Here is a 15,599-nt window from a genome sequence, read left to right on the forward strand (position 1 = left end):
CAATCAAATGCCTGCTAAAGAGTGTAGCATGGGCATCTTAGCTGGAAAACAATTGAGACAATAGCTTGAAGCCTTACCTAGCACCAATCTGAAAAACTAAAACATTTTATTTTACACATTTTTCTAATGGCTTTTCTAAAAGTGTTTTTTTGGGCGACACACCCTAAAAGCAACATTTTCAAGTATTTTTATTGGGTTGTAAATGTTTGACTTTTTCCTAGAAGTCAAACAATGATTGTGCGTACTTGCGAGTGCTTGTAAAAATGGATACCAGGTTGCATATCCGCATGTCCAATTTCCTCTCTGATTTCAATACAGATCAGAAAATTGCATCAAATTACCTTGGGAATATCGTTAGCTAACCAATGTGTCCCTCCACATTTGTAACCGGTGGCTAAAGATTTTTGAAGGCAAATTGGTCATGACAGGTTTTTTTTTCAATGCAGATCTCATAGCTTGTCACAGGCTAAGGACAATTAAAAATAGCTTGCAATTGGCCAAGTGTGGAATCAATCAAAAGGTCAGAGAATAACAATTAGAACAACACGATCGTCAAACAAATCAGAAATACTTTTAGGCGGATTTTTTTTTTCTTCATCCGTCAGGATTTTTTTGTGTTTTGGTATCAAAAATGTACACGGTTGAATTCACTTGACTCTCGTTCGATAACCACACCATATTTTTGGGGAATCGTGTCATGAGTTGGAGTTCGCAGCACTTTTGGGTGAACTATCCCGTTCTTATAGGTTTTCCGGGTAACTTGTGTCAGACGTTCCTGTGATAATGATTTTTCATAATCTCTTGAATCCCAAGAGTTTTAGCTTTCCACTGATATGTGGCATGACATATTTCAGTGAATGGTGACATCTGGAAGACACGACTTCATTAACCAACGTTCTGACGTTAAGCAGGGATAGACTGTTCAAAGAATGCCAAGCTGAATAGTCGGCCCTCACACATTTTCAGCCAACCAAAACTGCCCTGATTTCTGAAAAGTTTGGACACCCGTGCCATATGCAGCATCATTTAATTCAAACAAGATTACATGATTTTGTACAAAATGTTACCGTTAACAAAAAATTGAATTCAAAGTGCCGTCGTTAGCACATTCGCCTAGCACGCGAAAGATCGGCGGTTCGATACTTTGTTGGCCTGGAGAGGGATGGGCGATATCAGGCTGTGTCACGAGACGTGGTGGCGTGGAAGGTGACCGGACCAGAACGGAGGCAGGAGGCATGAAGGGAGAACTCATATGCGTTGACGATCCATAGGTTTTATTTAATAAAATAAAAGTCGCCCAATACTCCGAGGCAAAACAGAACAATACAGAGTTCCTCCGGCACGAACTTAACGGGACATGGCATAACAGACTAAAACAGGACAAGGCATAACAGACTAAACAGGACAAGGCATAACAGACCGGGACTGTGAAGAATGAGTAGTAATGAACCCGCAACCGCAGAGCCCACCATGCAGCCTTAAATACAGACCCACCATTAGTAGAACTGCTTTCAGCTGTTGCCCAGGGGGCGGGGCAGACTGGTCACCAAGGCGACCGTGACAGAGCCCCCCTCTTAAGGGACAGCTCCCGAGGTCCCAAAAAAGAAAAAATTACAACCTCACGCCCCGGAATGGTTCGACGCTCACGATTGGGGCAACCCCGCTCCCTCCTCCGAACACGCAGGAACGGGGAGAGGCAGGCGCCATCTGCGTCGGGCGGATCGGAATCGGCGCTCGGCAGGGGGGGGTCCGGCGGGCAAGCTGGACAGGGGATAACAGACAGGCAGAACCGACGAGAACAGAACAGGCAAAATCAGGGCAGAATCAGAACAGGTAAACAGGACAGAATCAGAACAGGTAAACAGGACAGGCCTCTACAGAAGAGTCGCACTCAGGTCAGGCCTCTACAGAAGAGTCGCACTCAGGTCAGGCCTCTACAGAAGAGTCGCACTCAGGTCAGGCCGATGCAGAAGAGTCGCACTCTGGGGGTTCAGGTTCAGAAGAGTCGCACTCTGGGGGTTCAGGTTCAGAAGAGTCAGACTCAGGGGGGGATCAGATTCAGAAGAGTCAGACTCAGGGGGGGGATCAGATTCAGAAGAGTCAGACTCAGGGGGGTAATCAGATTCAGAAGAGTCAGACTCAGGGGGGATCAGATTCAGAACAGACAAGACAGGACAGGAAAGACTGAACAAAATCAGTACAGGGAGACTCAAGGCAGGCATGGGAGTCGAACAGGCAGGCATGGGAGTCGAACAGGCAGGCATGGGAGTCGAACAGGCAGGCATGGGAGTCGAACAGGCAGGCATGGGAGTCGAACAGGCAGGCATGGGAGTCGAACAGGCAGGCATGGGAGTCGAACAGGCAGGCTTGGGAGTCGAACAGGCAGGCTTGGGAGTCGAACAGGCAGGCTTGGGAGTCGAACAGGCAGGCTTGGGAGTCGGAGTCGGCCCGACGGGCAGCGGAGTCGGAGTCGGACTTGCACGCAGGGGAGAGGAAATAGCAGGCAATCGGCACGGGAGTCGGGCAGGCAGGCGTCAATTCTTCCTGGGACCCCATTCGAGGCACAGCAAGGGCCACGACGGGCGGGGCCGTGGTTCGAACGGGCAGGGAAGGCCAACTCAGTAGGCGCCTGCCAAACTGCGCACTCCAGCTCTCCCAAAGTCGCGCTGGGATCGTTCGCTGAGTTCAATTGTTGGCTGGTTCATTCTGTCACGTGGCGTGGTGGCGTGGAAGGTGACCGGACCAGAACGGAGGCAGGAGGCATGAAGGGAGAACTCAAATGCGTTGACGATCCATAGGTTTTATTTAATAAAATAAAAGTCGCCCAATACTCCGAGGCAAAACAGAACAATACAGAGTTCCTCCGGCACGAACTCAACAGGACAAGGCATAACAGACTAAAACAGGACAAGGCATAACAGACCGGGATTGTGAATAATGAGTAATGAACCAGCACCCGCCAAACCCAAAATCCAGCCTTAAAAAGCAGAACAGCAATCAGCTGATCTGCTTCAGCTTGAGTTCGGGGCGTGGCATACTGGTCGTCATGGCGACCGTGACAGAGCCCCCCTCTTAAGGGACAGCTCCCGAGGTCCCAAAAAAGAAAAAATTACTACCTCGCGCCCCGGAATGTTGACGATCGCGATTGGGGCAACCCTGCTCCCTCCTCCGAACACGCAGGAACGGGGAGAGGCAGGCGCCATCTGCGTCGGGCGGATCGGAATCGGCGCTCGGCAGGGGGGGTCTGGTGGCCAACTGGACAGGGGATGACAGACAGGCAGAACCGACGAGAACAGGACAGATAAACAGGACAGGCAAGAACAGGACAGATAAACAGGACAGGCAAAATCAGGACAGATAAACAGGACAGGCAAAATCAGAACAGGTAAACAGGACAGGCCTCTACAGAAGAGTCGCACTCAGGACAGGCCTCTACAGAAGAGTCGCATTCAGGACAGGCCTCTACAGAAGAGTCGCACTCAGGACAGGCCGATGCAGAAGAGTCGCACTCAGGACAGGCCGATGCAGAAGAGTCGCACTCAGGACAGGCCGATGCAGAAGAGTCGCACTCAGGTCAGGCCGATGCAGAAGAGTCGCACTCAGGTCAGGCCGATGCAGAAGAGTCGCACTCAGGTCAGGCCGATGCAGAAGAGTCGCACTCAGGTCAGGCCGATGCAGAAGAGTCGCACTCAGGTCAGGCCGATGCAGAAGAGTCGCACTCAGGTCAGGCCGATGCAGAAGAGTCGCACTCAGGTCAGGCCGATGCAGAAGAGTCGCACTCTGGGGGTTCGGGTTCAGAAGAGTCGCACTCAGGGGGTTCGGGTGCAGAAGAGTCGCACTCAGGGGGTTCAGGTGCAGAAGAGTCAGACTCAGGGGGGAACAGATTCAGAACAGACAAGACAGGACCGGAAAGACTGAACAAAATCAGTACAGGGAGACTCAAGGCAGGCATAGGAGTCGAACAGCAGGCATGGGAGTCGAACAGGCAGGCATGGGAGTCGAACAGGCAGGCATGGGAGTCGAACAGGCAGGCATGGGAGTCGAACAGGCAGGCATGGGAGTCGAACAGGCAGGCATGGGAGTCGAACAGGCAGGCATGGGAGTCGAACAGGCAGGCTTGGGAGTCGAACAGGCAGGCATGGGAGTCGAACAGGCAGGCTTGGGAGTCGAACAGGCAGGCTTGGGAGTCGAACAGGCAGGCTTGGGAGTCGAACAGGCAGGCTTGGGAGTCGAACAGGCAGGCTTGGGAGTCGAGCAGGCAGGCTTGGGAGTCGAACAGGCGGGCTTGGGAGTCGGACAGGCAGGCTTGGGAGTCGGACAGGCAGGCATGGGAGTCGGGCAGGCAGGCGTCAATTCTTCCTGGGACCCCATTCGAGGCACAGCAAGGGCCACGACGGGCGGGGCCGTGGTTCGAACGGGCAGGGAAGGCCAACTCAGTAGGCGCCTGCCAAACTGCGCACTCCAGCTCTCCCAAAGTCGCGCTGGGATCGTTCGCTGAGTTCAATTGTTGGCGGGTTCATTCTGTCACGAGACGTGGTGGCGTGGAAGGTGACCGGACCAGAACGGAGGCAGGAGGCATGAAGGGAGAACTCATATGCGTTGACGATCCATAGGTTTTATTTAATAAAATAAAAGTCGCCCAATACTCCGAGGCAAAACAGAACAATACAGAGTTCCTCCGGCACGAACTTAACGGGACATGGCATAACAGACTAAAACAGGACAAGGCATAACAGACTAAACAGGACAAGGCATAACAGACCGGGACTGTGAAGAATGAGTAGTAATGAACCCGCAACCGCAGAGCCCACCATGCAGCCTTAAATACAGACCCACCATTAGTAGAACTGCTTTCAGCTGTTGCCCAGGGGGCGGGGCAGACTGGTCACCAAGGCGACCGTGACAGGCTGTGCTTTCCCAAGACACACCGCAGAAAATAGTGCCCCTATGACCATAGTTGTTAAGGGTTACACAAACACACACATTCAAAAAAAAACTACAAAAGAGGATTTGCAATGAGTGTTCAAAAGATCTGAGCTGCCGTCAAACTTATGCCCTTCTCTTTTGTTCCTTTCAGCAACAAACACTTAACAGGTTACCCACTCAAAGACCACAATATGTTTCTCAAAGGCAAAACTGTTAGCGTATGCAGTATCATCCAATTTAAGCCACCATGTTTTCTTGTATATAAGGCGCACGGGGTTATAAGGCACACTTTCATATTTCTTGCCAATTTGGAGTATATAGGTGTGCCTTGTAGTCTGGAAAATACAGTAACTGTTACTATAATCTCACAAAAGGAAATTCACAAAACAGCAAATTACAGCAAGGAAAGAAGAGCAGTGATGTGGTTTCATAAAACAAGATACCTTATACAACTGGCCCTTTAGGAAACTCAGGAGGTTATGTTTGTCGTGATTGCTGATTTAGACCACCTGCGGCGGCTGGTTTGGCACCAACAGCCCGGACAGCTGATTGGTGAACACTCCCTTTTTAAACCCCCGGCTTCCTCTCAGTGACTGTCAGATCGTTGCGAACTGTTGCATTCCACTCAGTGAGCATTCTCGTCCGACTCTGTTTCTGCTAAGCCTTTTTCCTGCCTGATCTTCGTTATTGACCTGTTTCTGGACCTGATTACGCCCGTTCTGCCTGCCTCCTGTTACCTGACCTGTTTTGCCCCGTTACCTGCCTGCCTCCTGCCTACGACTCCGCTTACGAACACGACATCGCCTTTGATCTCCAGCCCCGGCCAACGACTCACTATTCCCGCCTGTCTCCGTCCGACACGGAAGTGTCACTCCCGCCTCGCTCGCTCCTGTTGTCCGTCAGTCCTCGGATCAAGCAAGCAAGCCTTACTCTCCCTCTTTTCAAATAAAAACTGAGAAACGTGCGCTATTGAGTCCTGTGTCCGTTTCTTTTCCGTGACAATGTTAAGGGAAATGCAACCAAAAAGTAGGAGAACATAAGTGATAAGACACACAGAGTCCAACTGCCATTATAATCCAGAGACACTCATCTTGAGCCATACGAATCATCGTCCGTATGTAATCCCTTTTCATGTTCATTTGGTCACTGTTTATGCTCAGTTTTGTGTTTTGGGATTGGTATTTTCATGCATTTTGTAAGAGTGGAATAGCTGTTTGTCAAACTTGTTGATTGAAGGATAATTCAAGTAAATGGATGACAGAGTTTCAAGACAAGGTAGTACTAAAAAGGTGGTTTTGTTGATAGTAGTAAATAGGCATTCTATATATAAGCACAAATGCACTAACATGTATTGAGGAGTAATTTAATTTCTGCATGATAGACAGAAATGTTAGAATATTTTAAAAATACATATAAAGTATGTAAGAATTATTCTTTTTCAGTTCTCAGTTTTACATCTTTTTCAAAACAAAAAACCTGTGGACCACCATCTTGATAAGACGAAGGAGTTAAGCGTGCTGCTAAAGTATATTTAAACATATACTGAGGGCAGCACAGACGGAGTGAAGAAAGAATCAAGTAACTGATTGATAGAAAACATACCGACCCAAACAGTCCTAAACAAATTTCAAATGATTTAAATAAAAATAAATGCAAAATACATGATTGACTCTTACAAGAAGCGCATAAACTATTGTAGAGATGATACACCGTGGCACTTTTGATATTGTCTTTATCCGGACGTAAGCATTTTATATTTTATCATATTTTACAGCAAGTTTGAGGATCAAGGATACACATTTTTTTTCTCGTCTTGGTCTAAATAATTGCTTTCTATATTTGATGTTCACAATATCTTTGTATTATTTGTTATTGCAACATCCATTGCGGCCAGGTCATCCTGGAAGGGGGATTACCTCATGTGCGGTCCCTTCACAAGGTTTCTTCATTTCCCTCATGTGGAGGTTTTTGACATTTTCCTTGCCCTCATGTAGGTTTTAGATCAGGGGATGATGTAATAAAAGTCTGTGGTTTGCAATAATCTGTGGTCTGTGCAGCCCTTTGAGACTCCTTGTGACTAAGGGATATACAAATAAACATGACTTGACTTGACATTCTAGTCCCTCACCAAAAATGTTATGAAGAATTGTCCGACTCAAGTAAAGTAAACCACAATGAGGTTTTAATGGAATATAACTTTTTAAACACAATCTGTTGCTCACTTAAAAGAGATGGATGTCGCAAGATTGTGTAGTTCAGTTAGAAATGAGTGGGAAAAGCAAAAAGGAAAATACAAATTACAGACACTAAAGGTGACCAAACTTCACAATGTTCCTTCTGATCATTTGCCCAGCCATTTGCGATGTTTTCATTTTTTCTTGGGTAGCCGTAGCAGCAATATTGTGTTATGTCAAATAAATGCAAATTTCTCAGCCTACAAAAAGTTTTTTTAAATGACGATTGGACGTCGGCTCGTGTATTGTTGCTTATTATTTAAAACAGCATTGGGTTTTTCTTTAATTAATTAATTTTTCACCACTAGGAGGTCCTTAAAAAATAAACTATCCATTTAACCCTAATACCATGAGGGCGGCGGCGCCCCCGTTTGACAAGTGCTATTTAAACTACTGTAACTCCTTAACAGTTGTGATAAATGAGAAAATTCAAATGGTTCTTGAAAGAAGAGAAAACAGGCAATGGACAAAGTCCTTGATTTCAATCAAATATTGTAAAAATGGTTCTCCAAAACACCTACTAGGTGGCAGCAACTTCTCACAATGAATAATCTCTCAGGGATTGGTAGTGGAGGGTTGGATGAAGGAACATGTTTGTTTGGAGCATATTGATTTCAACTAGAGTAAGTAAAGCATTTTTTGTTATCTGAAATTGATAAAAGAAAATAATAATGAATCCTCTGAACATTACTTTATTAGTTTGGATTGTCAAAGGGGCAATAAATTAGTGTTGTCATCTGTTATCATTCTATTCTACATTTTTAGTTTAAATCCTCCAATATTTTTCTTAATTATTTTGTACATCATCATTATTATTATTTCAATGTACCAACCTTTCCATAAGTTACCCTTCAAGAATAATACATGCCTATCTTTTAGGATCTATACTGCTGAACACCAGCAGAGATCCAGTGAAATATATGGACACTGAGTAAAACTCAACAACGTCTTTGTATATATTTATAATAGTTCATATTTCCAGTCTGTGTTGTAAGAAAATGTGTTCATGTTCATTTCCAGTCTCTACTTCATTAAAATCCTGAAAAATCCAAGTCCGTTTTATGTTTTGTTTTTCATTTTAAACTGTTATTACATTTTCTTAACACACCTCTTTTCATGGAAAAAAATAACAAAAAAAATGCAGGCGGGCTGTATGATACTTAGTCGTGAAAGGGTTAAAGTGCATGAGCTTAAATAGAGTAATATCAACAAGAAAGTATTTCTTTATGAAAGATCGAGATGGGGTATATTTCACTGTAACTGAAAATTATGTGCAGTATAATTGAAACACAAAGTAATCCTTTCCAATATCCAGGTATATTTTTATTCATTTCTTGTAGTGATTTCCCAAGCCTTGTCCAAAATATAGGAATTTTCCACTTTTTCAAAAGAATCAATATCAATCTGCTTAAGGTTAAAGGTTATCTAATAGATTAAGCAGGGAATGTAGATGTTGTTTAAAAAAATAACAATTAGGTAATAATACATTGCCATTTATAATTGATTAAGAACCTTGAAGTTTGAATAAATGAGCAATGGAATCCTGGAACCTTGACTTTGAAATCCGCTGTTAACAAGTCTCCGGACATTAACTCAAAATTTGAGGGTCGTCTTTGTATAATCTATGCATTATACCAATGTTCTACTTTGGCATGAAGGTTTATTAAATAGAAAAAAAATATATTTTAAAACTAGTTCTTTAATGGTTTTCTTATCTATTGATTTGTAATCAGAAAGTTGGGGTACGAATACACAATGAGTGGAGGCAGACTTTTTTCATTAAAAATCTCTATGCATGCTGGCAGTTAAAAATGATTAAAAAAATCTAATATTAGAACGTATTTCTTATCATTTGAGGTCAAATTAGCCATGGCAGTAATACAGGTTAATCATGTTGGTCAATAATTTTGCTGTAACATGGGATTTTTATCCTGTTTTTCAAGTTTTACCATAGTTTTATCTTTTTTTTTTTTTTTTTTTTTTTTTTTTTAGAAAAATAAAAAAATATATAAAACAAGCAAAAAATATATTTTTAGGATTTTGGGGGTAAAATAACAAAATGATAATTAGAAATATGTGCAAGATTATTTTGTAAGGACCAGAACGGAGACAGGACCCACTTGCGTTACGTTTCTCTCAGTTTTATTGGAAGAAAGGAAAGGATTGCACCCACAATCTGGCTCTGAACGCGGAAGTGGGACTTCTGTGGTGAGCAATGGCGGTGTGGGGAATGAAAAAAAAAAACGGTTCAGTAGCCGGGACAGGAGAGCAGAAAACGTGGTCGGGATCTGAAATGAGTCAAAAACCAGGAGAGGAGAGTAGACGTGTTCAGGATCAAAAAAACGGGTCGAAGCCGGGAAACAGACAGGGGCAAAAACAGGTGGAAGTCGAAAAAAGCTTGCCTAGAGTAAACTGAGTTTCGCAGACGGACTGACAACCGGTGACAGTTTGACGTGGGTTTAAATAGTGACAGGGAGTCAATCAGAGTCCGAGGCAGTTGGCGCCAAAGGAGCGGGCACATGTGCATCACATCGGCAATCATGACTACTTTACTTTATTCCATTTATTTTATTATTTTTCGCCGGGCAATCTTAAACAGTATCATTAAACAAAGAAAGTTATTAAAGGTGTCCCTGTACTACTTCCTGAACAGGTAATTGGTATATAAAAGAACAAAATTTAATGTGTAATCACTTACTGATATGGATGAAATTTAGTTACTTGCTTGATCACCAGAAAAAAAGTAGCATGCTTTTTATTTGCAAAGATAAAATTGTGCGATTTCCTGAGCCACGCTAGACAAGTCCTCACGGCACACCAGTATGCCTTGACACACCGGGTGAAAAACACTGATAGACTAGAAATGGAATAAGATGGACAAGCATGGCTTGAGTTTAATTGACAGCTCAAATAGGGAACAGGGAGGTATTTGTTAAATTTACGCACAATATTAATTTTCTACTTTTGCATAATAGTTTATAATCAGGCATAACTAAAATATCCTTTCGAAAACAGTTTTTTTTGTAGTTTTATTCACCTGTTACCAAAAAGTGGGGACACAAGTAAAGGACAAGAGTGGTAGACTACAAATGGAAGAAGCTGGAGTTTGATTGGCAGCTCAAATAGGGAGCAAAATATGAGCACCTTTGTCCGTCCCTTCTCCGATTTTTTTGTGTTCATTTCACCTTTTCCTCTCACCTCCTGACTGATGCTCATTATTACCCTGGCAAGAGGAGGAGGGGAGGAATCTTCCTCACCTGGGGGACACGCGCTCTCCCGCAGATCGATGAATAAAACAGCACTTGGAGCAAAGTTGTGTCAAGATAAGATTCGGCATGGGGAGCAAAAATCAGTCAGTAGCGCCCTAGGGATAGAACTATTATATATCACACTTATCCTGACTTGAAAAAGGAGCTGTACAGATTTTTGGACTTGTCACTCTCTGCCGCCATCTCCTGGCTCATGTCATCATTGCGGCCTCGGTCCGTATGTCTATAATGTGCGTGCAAATATGTGCATTCCTTAGACGTACTCAATTAAGCTCTTCTTTTTTCATCTTTCTTGGGGTTTGGGTTGGTGTTTGGACTCTACTTGAAGCTGTTTCTTTTCTATTTTCATGCTACACTAGGAGTTGGGAACCTATGGTTCTTTTCATGAATGCATGTTGGTCAAAGGCAACATTGATTCAATGCAAATTTTCTCCGTGTCGTACCAAATTTGCGTGAGCAAAGCCAAATTTTGTGCACGTAAACCCGAACAAATGCTTAGACTAATGAGGGTACTGTCCAGAATACATAGGGCACATTTTTAACCACAATTTAAAGTCAAGCTGTCACACCAAAAAACTTGAGGAATCCTTTATATGAATCTCATTTATCCAAGTTCACTGTTGTGAAACCTTATGATGAAAATCCACAAAACAAACTAAATAAGCCAAAACCCCAGCAAAGCACCCAGAGCAATTTGATTGGGTGAGCGGTAGGGACAGAAGGGTGCAGCTATGCAAAGAGCGCAAACACTCCCACCAGTCTCTCACCCTGCTCGGCCTGTGCCGATGGTAAATACGACGGAATCCCGTTTGCAGAATTTTGTGACATTTTTACAAAAGAAGTTTGCTTACACCTTGAAGCCATTATTTCTGACAAAATTGATGTATAAAATGACCCTTTATATTCTAAAGTAACTGTGAGAGGGAGGCCATTTTTAAGTTGTGCATTTAGATGGGACACAGACTCTGGCATTAATATTTCACAGACTAATCAAATCATCAAATCTCACACTGTGAAATTAAATTAAAACCCCAAAAAATTCAAAACATAAATAACATCTACCTCCCGTGCAACATTGATAGAACGAAAACAAAATCCCATAGGGACGGACACAACTTCACTTTCCAGCACTCGCACCAGCCTCCGTTCCTCAAACCTAAATTTGTTCCGCCTCGAACAGCTCAAATAAAATATCAGATAGTCGCAGTGGAAAATAAAGTGTAAGGTCAGTATAAGGTCTCTTTGAACTTAGTTGGACATTGTTTACACATACTCCATAGAGAAAATATTTAACTTAGAACTTTTAAGGGGCACCTCAAAACGACACACCCCTCCATTAGTGCATACTTAATGGATAAAATGTTTTAAGTTTTTAAAGACGCCTCAAACGATGCATCCCGTCTTTAAGGTTTTGTTCTTATTTTCTATTTTAAAGATCGTGGTAGATTTCTATAAACGACGCCACCTGCAGCTGCACGCACCTGACACGCTCTCCTACTATAGTGCACGTGCATGCACACTTAAAGAAATTGCATTGCTTACCTGGCCAGGCATATATTCAATCTCAGTTTCTACCCTTTTCTCGTCCCTTCGCCAAAGAAAGATGATATCCGAAACGACCGCTTGCGCGCCCCGAAAGGATCCTTCTCCCTGTTTCCTGCTCCCTCTCTCCCGATCGGTTGCAGGTGGGTGGGGGTTTCTCTCCTCGTTATTTAGTCATCCCACCCTCCGGCTAATCCTTGCTGTCCCAGCCAGCCCCTCAGCACGTCTCTTCTCGCACACACACTCATGCGTTTATCCACACGCTCACGCAATTGTTGAGGCGTCACGCAGTGGAGCTGCGCAAAATAAGCCGCACTCATCTTGCAGCCTGAACCTGGGAAGCAGCGACCTCCCCGTGTCAGCACTCGACCCTGTGGCCCGGATCACGTTAGGAACCGGCTAGCTTGATGCATTGGATTAAAAAACCGAGGCACGTGAATACTAATGAGAATTTGCAAAAGCAGTAAACACGAGAACATCTTCTGGGTTGCCAGTGCAACTTTGTAGAGGAGTGGTTCAACCTGGGCTCGGACCCCCAGTGAGTCGTTTAAAAAGCTCTCGGAGACCCAACTTTGCTAGTAATGAAGTGCTGGACACAGCAATGCCATTCCGGAACAAAGATATACTCAGTAGCTCATGTGCAGAGGCATAAGCCAGCTAAGCAGCTGCTTAGAGGCCCCACAATCACTAGGGGGCCCCAAGAGTGTTTACATTTTTTGGGTGCCAACATTGTCCCTTTTGTCACTTTGTGTGTCCACTCAAAAATACTTTTACAGAAATACGACAAAAATACTACACAATCACTACAAAACAAAATATCAAATATAGTGCTTAAAAAACAGGAACATCATATATTACTTTGCTTTCCTTCTGAAAATAAAAAATAGTATACAGTAGAATTACTACAAAAATACTACTACAGTAATACTATATTACAAAATACTACTACAGAATTTTTTACTCCAAAAATACTATGATTGCCAATGTGATTCACCTGTGCCTGCTCCTTTGGCGCCAACTGCCTCGGACTCTGATTGGCTCCCTGTCCCTATTTAAACCCACTCCTATCTGTCCCCTTTTGTCGGTCCGTCTGCGAATCTCTGTGTTTACACGGCAAGCCCTTTTTTTGTTTGTCTCCCGCTACGACCTGTTTTGATCTTGACCACATCTGCTCTCCCGTCCCGGTTTACGACTCGTTTCCGACCCCAACCACGCCTTGCTCTCCCAGTACCGGCTACCGACCCGTTTTTCCGTCCCTGACACCGCTATCGCTCGCTTTGGAAGATCCACTTCCGTGTTTGGATCACAATCCGAGTACGAGAGCGACTTGCTTCCCGCACCTAGCGAACACCGGATCGTGGGCGTGAGCCCTTCCTCTTTCCTTTAATAAAACTGGTGAGAAACGTAACGCAACTGGGTCCTGTTTCTGTTCTGGTCCTGACAACTGTGGAAATACATCAATTATAATTCTACTGAAATACTAAATAAATACCAATCTATAATACTATAATATAAAAACCACTAGATAAATATTACTACAAATATTGAGACAAAATTACTACAACAAGTTTACAACAGAAATAGTGCAAATTACACCTATTGCAATACAACAAAAATTATCCTACGGAAATATCCCACTTTGGGAATCACTGTTTTTAGAGTCATACATTATAGCCAAGTTGCGAAAATATTTTGAGGAAGAGCACAGGGAGGATACTGTATGATTAAAACATAGAAGCAATATGGAAACACTTATAGTAGGAGGTTGTTGGAATTGTACAAAGTACATACAAACAAACTGTATTTAAAATGAAGTATGTAAAACTTGAAGACATCGTCAAACGTAAAACTATATGATTAGCACATACAGCGACTAAGCATCAACTCCCCAAAACTATTCGACATTTGTTCATTTATTTATTAACTTTAACAAGTATTTAAGTTTTCTGAATGTTTTGTTTATGTGGAAAGTGGCATTTGCTCACATTATGGAGTAGAAGTAAGATCTTATGCACGAGCCTGACATGAAAAGAAAATTAACATCAAGTGTTTAAGTCTAGGATGGTATAAGAGTTGCTTGTGGTATAATTCCATTAAAGGTTTTTTTTAAATGTCTTTGGAGCAGGTACTTTAAAGCCTCTGCTTCAGTATACTCCCTTTAGGCATTTCGTTACATATTATGTAATTGTATTAGTTTATTTCCCTTTGTTAATTATTGGTTGATGTTGTCATGATTACTCATTACACTCACCTGTGCCTGCTTGTTTGGCGCCAGCTGCTGCTGGTTACCTGATTGGCTCCCCGTCCTCCTTAAGCTCACTCCTTTCACTCACCTGTTGTCAGTCCGTCAGCAAGGTTTTATTTTGACTAGGCAAGCATTTTTTACTCTGACTCCCGTCGGGCCTGATTTGTCACCCGTTTTTCCACTCGTCCGTTCCTGATTTCCCCGTTTGTCTCCTGTTACGACCCAATTTTTGACGCCAACAACGTTTTGATCTCCCGTCCCGGCTAAGGACCTGTTTTTGAACTAAGCTACGATCTCCCGCTTAAAAAGATCCACTTCCGCATTCGGAACACGTTCCGATTCCGTGAGCGGCTTGCTTCCCGCGTCCAGCGAGCACTGGATCGCTGTCGCTGCCTTTCCATGGCTTCCCAAAGCGCTTTACATTGTGCTTCACATTTCCCAATAGCGGCCGTGATCTGTGCAGCCATGTAAGGCGCTAACCTGCTTATTGGGGGTATTGGGGGTTCAGTGTCTTACCCAAGGACACTTCGACATGTGACACGGACAAGCCAGGATTCGAACTGGGATCCCTTAATCCTAAAACGATTGCTCTACCTCCTGAGCTACTGCCGCCCCCAAAAAGTACATTTGTGAAACCATTACAGTCTTGTTACTCACATATATATATATATATATATATATATATATATATATATATATATATAATATCTGTATTATTGTAATAAAAAAACCTCAACGGAAATGCTTCACTCCGGTGTATGTTGAACCCATCGCGTCTCGCAAACTGTATGCTAAACGAACACGCTGCGGAAAGAAGAAGAAAAGTCTGGCCTCTCTTGATGCTAGTTTTGATTAAATTAAATGTACAGATGTTATACAAAAGTCAATCTGAAAGATCCAATTACTTTCTTTTTTAACAACTCACTTGTGGTCTGCCCCCAGGTTTAAATGAGTCATGGGAAACCGAGGCTGGTCCAGTCGGACATCCCTCCGGATGACTTGAAAGCCCAAATAGCCACAAACACGCATCCATAGACCAGGTGTCTCCCTCAGGCATCTCACACACACATTAAGAGCCCAGTCAAACAACTGTCCAGATGTCATAAACACTATTATAAAGTCGACGGGATTCCCTCTTGTATTCCCCTTTGACCTCAGCCTCTCCCAGTTGTGCTCACTTCCTCGACTGCTCTTTGTAAACACACAGCAAACCTAAAAATCCTTTGTTTTGGCAGTTCTTTTTTTGATATAGTTTTCAATGCATTCACCCAATAGTCAATAATTCCCTTTTTTAAGAATTACATAATAATAAATAGTAAAGGCAATTTTGAACTCCATTTGTTCATAATAAATTGATCCGGTGTAGTCATTGTTGCCCAAGTT

At 43.4% G+C, this 15,599-nt stretch overlaps 1 protein-coding gene across 2 annotated transcripts in view; it reads right to left on the reverse strand.

Annotated features, from left to right (window-relative positions):
• col14a1a (collagen, type XIV, alpha 1a) overlaps positions 1–12,262 on the reverse strand; it is a 240,953-nt gene extending 228,691 nt beyond the window's left edge. For both annotated transcript variants that reach the window (XM_088326131.1, XM_088326128.1), the window contains exon 1: positions 11,972–12,262. The gene's annotated coding sequence lies outside the window, so the exon portion shown is untranslated. The remainder of the gene's footprint in view (positions 1–11,971) is intronic.
• Positions 12,263–15,599: the final 3,337 nt, after the last annotated feature.

The sequence above is a fragment of the Urocampus carinirostris genome, chromosome 2, assembly GCF_059441175.1.
Source record: "Urocampus carinirostris isolate Australia breed hairy pipefish chromosome 2, RoL_Ucar_1.0, whole genome shotgun sequence".
Lineage (NCBI taxonomy): Eukaryota > Metazoa > Chordata > Actinopteri > Syngnathiformes > Syngnathidae > Urocampus > Urocampus carinirostris.